Below are 6,000 nucleotides of genomic sequence, written 5' to 3'. Positions count from 1 at the left end.
ATGCATATTGGAATGCAAATGAATTGTCGAATTTTCCCTTGCTGTGGTGGAGGGACAGCGGAATGGAGTGGTGTAGAGTGTCAGCATCATTTTCCAGGCAGGAGGTAAGGGTGGTGAGTGGCTGGTAAGGGAGATTTTCCAGTTGAATGGAGTGACACTGCTGAAAGCAGCTGTTGTAAATGTTGGGTGGTTCAGTGCATTATTGCTGTTAAACAGGATGCCAGTCAGGCGAGGTGTGCAGCTCAATTGCATGTCTATTAGGGGCTTGTTTCTCCGAGATTGCTCTGAATCTCGGTGAGAATGTCCCGTCCAGCAGACCGCAGTGAAGGGTTATTGCTGTGAGTGCCTTGTTCAGCTTGGGGTTCGCAATCATTGGCACTAATGCCTCTTTTGGCAGCCTGTGCCACAGTCCGTGCCCTGTTAGTGTTGCTGTAGCTGGGAAAGCACTGTTGCTGCAGGCAGCCAGGTTAATTGGAGGCTGACTCTGTGACAACTGCCCTGGGCACTGGGGCACAAAACACTGATGCCCTTTCTCTTTTGTTATCTGCTGCTGCCCACAGGCATAACTGTGCTGGCTGTATTTAACAATGAAATAAAGGAATGAAGAGAAGCATTCTTAAACTGCCATTAGTTTCTCATTTGCATAGAAGTGTCTTTGGGGACCCCTCTGCAGCCTGTGCGTGTTTGAAATAGTTAATGAACTAAAGACTGTGGGTCAAATCGTCCAGATACTGAAACTTCAGTAAAAGTACTTGTCATCATCTGAAGAGGGAGTGTGGGGAGGGAATAACTCTAACTATTTTTTTTGGAACCACCAAAGTTTAAATGTGTGTGGAGGGATAAAGTGCAAACTGCTTTGACAGCACTCTGAGATCATCAATCATTGAAATCTATATAAATATCACCTTCAAAGCCTGTCTGTTGAATATGTCAGTACTGTGGATGCTTTCCAAAGAACCTTTAAACCACAACATTTTAAGGAGATTTTTTAAATTTAGAAGTAACTTGTTTTTCCTCTTAATCTAGTGAAATTGGAACGGTAGCTCATTATCTCTGTACACACTATTCCTGCTAAATGCAGGAGGTGTTCTATGTTATTCATCTTACAAGGAATATTTAAGGAGTAAAAATATAAAATCAAGACAAAAAATACCTTTTTTGTTCTTTGGTGTCCAGAAAGCATTGTTGAACAGCGCTGTGCTGACTGTTTAGGTGAAGCTGTGTTAAACAGCGTTTAATATATTGTGTAGAACTCCGCTGTTTGCCTGCTCCAGTGGTTTTCGAGGGATTGCTAAGTGAATTATTTGACCAGCAGATTAATTATTGGTCAGTGTCATTTTCCCTGTGTAAGGAAGCTATTACTGGAATGTGATTAGTACTCCCACAACTGGTTTATTGATTTTTGGGCTAAACAAAATGAATCTATGGTTTCCTGCACAGCCACCCTTTTCCAGGATGCGAGGGAAGGAACTGGTTAAAATTGCTGTGGAATTCTGCAAGCCCAAATCGGAGCTGACCCACTTTGTTCAAACACTGGGAAATTGGCACTTGTGCCACAGGGCTCGACCTGCTGTCTGTTTCAGCTGCTTGCTTTACTGAAGGGGGAACAAAATGCATTGAATCATCCCACCTTGTGGCGGGTGTGATAAGTGATATTAACACTGCAGAGTGAGGTTGCAGTTATACCGCGGGTATCAGCTGTGAACCTCTTCTATGTGAGCCCACAGACTGGAGTTATACTGCTGACCAGATTCCCCGACTGCCACTTCCGATGATCGCTCTGGATGTATGAAGAGTTGAAAGTAAAAGTGCAAACATCAAAAAACACTTTTTTAAAGAAGTATTTAGATGAACACTTGAAAAGCCGTTGCATATAAGGCTACGGACTAAGTGCTGGAAAGTGGGATGAGAATAGTTGGGTGTTTGATGGTCGATGCGGACGTGATGGGCCAAAGGGCCTCTTCCGTGCTGTAAAACTCTTTTTGACTGAGGGAACGATCCAACAGCCGCGCTGTGCTGGCAAAGCAGCTCGCCATGGTGCAGTGCTGCCGATGAAAGCCAGGAGACCCTGCTCCCAGGATCCTGCTCCCAGGATCTACCCGGCTCGCCAGATTCAATGCGATCTTGCAAGAGGTTTCGATGTAAATCCTACCGATTGAGGGTGGGATCACTTTTTGGCAAATCATTGGAGTGAGGCAGCTAGTCTCACTTCAATGTGCAGATTCCCGAGGTTCCTGAGGCTTTGGGATTCATCCCATTTGCCTCCGAGACCTCGGGCGAGCGCTGTTCAGCACTGGTCCCCTCAAACAGGGACCTGACAGAACGGCACTCGTGAGGGTCTCCCAGAGGATCGGAGGCCCCCAGCTGCGTGCCCTTTGGGCAGGGTGGTGCTACCTGGGCACCCTGGCAGTGTTAGCCTGGTACCTTGGCAGTGCCACCTGGGTGATGGGCAGTGCCAGGCTGGCACTGCCAAGAGACTCTCCCAGAGTGTGTTGGGGCTGGGGGGGAGGGGATCGATTCAGGTCCGTTCTCTTTTCCCCCCCCCCCCCCCCCTTGTACAAAGCAGGGCTCTGTGTGGCCTTGGCCACGCGTTCCCCATTCCGGCCCCTTTAAACACAAGTCACATTGTATAGCCATGTGTTTGTCTGCAGCACACGGCTAAACGGGATTTGGGAGAATCATGGGATTCTCAACTTCTAGGATTTGGGAGGACCTGTACAAGCAGGACGGGTTGCATCTGAACCAGAGGGGCACCAATATCCTGGGGGGGAGGTTTTCTAGTACTCTTCGGGAGGGTTTAAACTAATTTGGCAGGGGAATGGGAACCGGATTTGTAGTCCAGCAACTAAGGAAGCCGATATTATGGACGCCAAAGCACGTAGTGATGCAGTGGGGAAGGTAACACTGACAAAGGAGAGTACTTGCAGGCAAGGAGATGGGTTGAAGTGTGTATACTTTAATGCAAGAAGCATCAGGAATAAGGTGGGTGAACTTACGGCATTGATCGGACTATGATGCGGTGGCCATCACGGAAACTTGGATAGAAGAGGGGCAGAAATGATTGTTGGAGGTTCCTGGTTATAGATGTTTCAACAAGATTAGGGAGGATGGTAAAAGAGGTGGGGGGGTGGCATTGTTAATTAGAGATAGTATAACAACTGCAGAAAGGCAGTTCGAGGGGGATCTGCCTACTGAGGTAATATGGGTTGAAGTCAGAAATAGGAAAGGAGCAGTCACCTTGTTGGGAGTTTTCTATAGGCCCCCCAATAGCAGCAGAGATGTGGAGGAACAGATTGGGAAACAGATTTTGGAAAGGTGCAGAAGTCACAGGGTAGTAGTCATGGGTGACTTCAACTTCCCAAACATTGAGTGGAAACTCTTTAGATCAAATAGTTTGGATGGGGTAGTGTTTGTGCAGTGTGTCCAGGAAGCTTTTCTAACACAGTATGTAGATTGTCCGACCAGAGGGGAGGCCATATTGGATTTAGTACTTGGTAATGAACCAGGGCAGGTGATAGATTTGTTAGTGGGGGAGCATTTTGGAGGTAGTGACCACAATTCTGTGACTTTCACTTTAGTTATGGAGAGGGATAGGTGCGTGCAACAGTGCAAGGTTTACAATTGGGGGAAGGGTAAATACAATGCTGTCAGACAAGAATTGAAGTGCAGAAGTTGGGAACATAGGCTGTCAGGGAAGGACACAAGTGAAATGTGGAACTTGTTCAAGGAACAGGTACTGCGTGTCTTTGATATGTATGTCCCTGTCAGGCAGGGAAGAGATGGTCGAGTGAGGGAGCCATGGTTGACAAGAGAGGTTGAATGTCTTGTTAAGAGGAAGAAGGAGACTTATGAAAGGCTGAGGAAACAAGGTTCAGACAGGGCGCTGGAGGGATACAAGATAGCCAGGAGGGAACTGAAGAAAGGGATTAGGAGAGCTAAGAGAGGGCATGAAAAATCTTTGGCAGGTAGGATCAAGGAAAACCCCAAGGCCTTTTACACATATGTGAGAAATAATATGAGAATGACTAGAGCGAGGGTAGGTCCGATCAAGGACAGTAGCGGGAGATTGTGTATTGAGTCTGAAGAGATAGGAGAGGTCTTGAACAAGTATTTTTCTTCAGTATTTACAAACGAGAGGGGTCATATTGTTGGAGAGGACAGTGTGAAACAGACTGATGAGCTCGAGGAGATACTTGTCAGGAAGGAAGATGTGTTGCGCGTTTTGAAAAACCTGAGGATAGACAAGTCCCCCGGGCCTGACAGGATATATCCAAGGATTCTATGGGAAGCAAGAAATGAAATTGCAGAGCCATTGGCAATGATCTTTTCGTCCTCGCTGTCAACAGGGGTGGTACCAGGGGATTGGAGAGTGGCGAATGTCGTGTCCCTGTTCAAAAAAGGGAATCGGGATAACCCTGGGAATTACAGGCCAGTTAGTCTTACTTCGGTGGTAGGCAAAGTAATGGAAAGGGTACTGAGGGATAGTATTTCTGAGCATCTGGAAAGACACTGCTTGATTAGGGATAGCCAGCACGGATTTGTTAGGGGTAGGTCTTGCCTTACAAGTCTTATTGACTTCTTTGAGGAGGTGACCAAGCATGTGGATGAAGGTAAAGCAGTGGATGTGGTGTACATGGATTTTAGTAAGGCATTTGATAAGGTTCCCCATGGTAGGTTTATGCAGAAAGTAAGGAGGCATGGGATAGTGGGAAATTTGGCCAGTCGGATAACAAACTGGCTAACAGATAGAAGACAGAGAGTGGTGGTGGATGGCAAATATTCAGCCTGGAGCCCAGTTATCAGTGGCGTACCGCAGGGATTAGTTCTGGGTCCTCTGCTGTTTGTGATTTTCATTAACGACTTGGATGAGGGAGTTGAAGGGTGGGTCAGTAAATTTGCAGATGATACGAAGATTGGTGGAGTTGTGGATAGTGAAGAGGGCTGTTGTCGGCTTCAAAGAGACATAGATAAGATGCAGAGCTGGGCTGAGAAGTGGCAGATGGAGTTTAACCCTGACAAGTGTGAGGTTGTCCATTTTGGAAGGACAAATATGAATGCGGAATACAGGGTTAACGGTAGGGTTCTTGGCAATTTGGAGGAGCAGAGAGATCTTGGTGTCTATGTTCATAGATCTTTGAAAGTTGCCACTCAAGTGGATAGAGCTATGAAGAAGGCCTATGGTGTGCTAGCGTTCATTAGCAGAGGGATTGAATTTAAGAGCCGTGAGGTGATGATGCAGCTGTACAAAACCTTGGTCAGGCCACATTTGGAGTACTGTGTGCAGTTCTGGTCGCCTCATATTTTAGGAAGGATGTGGAAGCTTTGGAAAAGGTGCAAAGGAGATTTACCAGGATATTGCTGGAATGGAGAGTAGGTCTTACGAGGAAAGGTTGAGGGTGCTAGGCCTTTTCTCATTTAGAACGGAGAAGGATGAGGGGCAACTTCATTGAGGTTTATAAGATGATCAGGGGAATAGATAGAGTAGACAGTCAGAGACTTTTTCCCCGGGTGGAACACACCATTACAAGGGGACATAAATTTAAGATAAATGGTGGAAGATATAGAGGGGATGTCGGAGGTAGGTTCTTTACCCAGAGAATAGTGGGGGCATGGAATGCACTGCCTGTGGAAGTAGTTGAGTCGGAAACGTTAGGGACCTTCAAGCGGCTATTGGATAGGTACATGGATTACGGTAGAATAATGGAGTGTAGATTAACTTCTTCTTAAGGGCAGCACAGTAGCATTGTGGATAGCACAATTGCTTGACAGCTCCAGGGTCCCAAGTTCGATTTTGACTTGGGTCACTGTCTGTGTGGGGTCTGCACATCCTCCCCGTGTGTGCGTGGGTTTCCTCCGGGTACTCTGGTTTCCTCCCACAGTCCAAAGATGTGCAGGTTGGGTGGATTGGCCATGAAAAATTGCCCTTACTGTCCAAAATTCTGTGATTAACCTAGGACAAAAGTTCGGCGCAACATCGTGGGCCGAAGGGCCTGTTTTGTG

The 6,000-nt window shown here is 46.8% G+C and overlaps 1 protein-coding gene across 1 annotated transcript in view; it reads left to right on the top strand.

The window, feature by feature from the left end:
- The window catches only part of LOC119951066 (polyhomeotic-like protein 2), a 313,199-nt gene continuing 307,199 nt past the window's right edge, over positions 1 to 6,000 (top strand). Inside the window, exon 1 of the mRNA XM_038774103.1 lies at positions 1 to 104. The gene's annotated coding sequence lies outside the window, so the exon portion shown is untranslated. The remainder of the gene's footprint in view (positions 105 to 6,000) is intronic.

The sequence above is a fragment of the Scyliorhinus canicula genome, chromosome 16 (genome assembly GCF_902713615.1).
Source record: "Scyliorhinus canicula chromosome 16, sScyCan1.1, whole genome shotgun sequence".
NCBI classification, from domain to species: Eukaryota; Metazoa; Chordata; class Chondrichthyes; order Carcharhiniformes; family Scyliorhinidae; genus Scyliorhinus; species Scyliorhinus canicula.
Note: the sequence above shows the minus strand (reverse complement) of the source record. Positions and strands in the feature narration are given on the sequence as shown.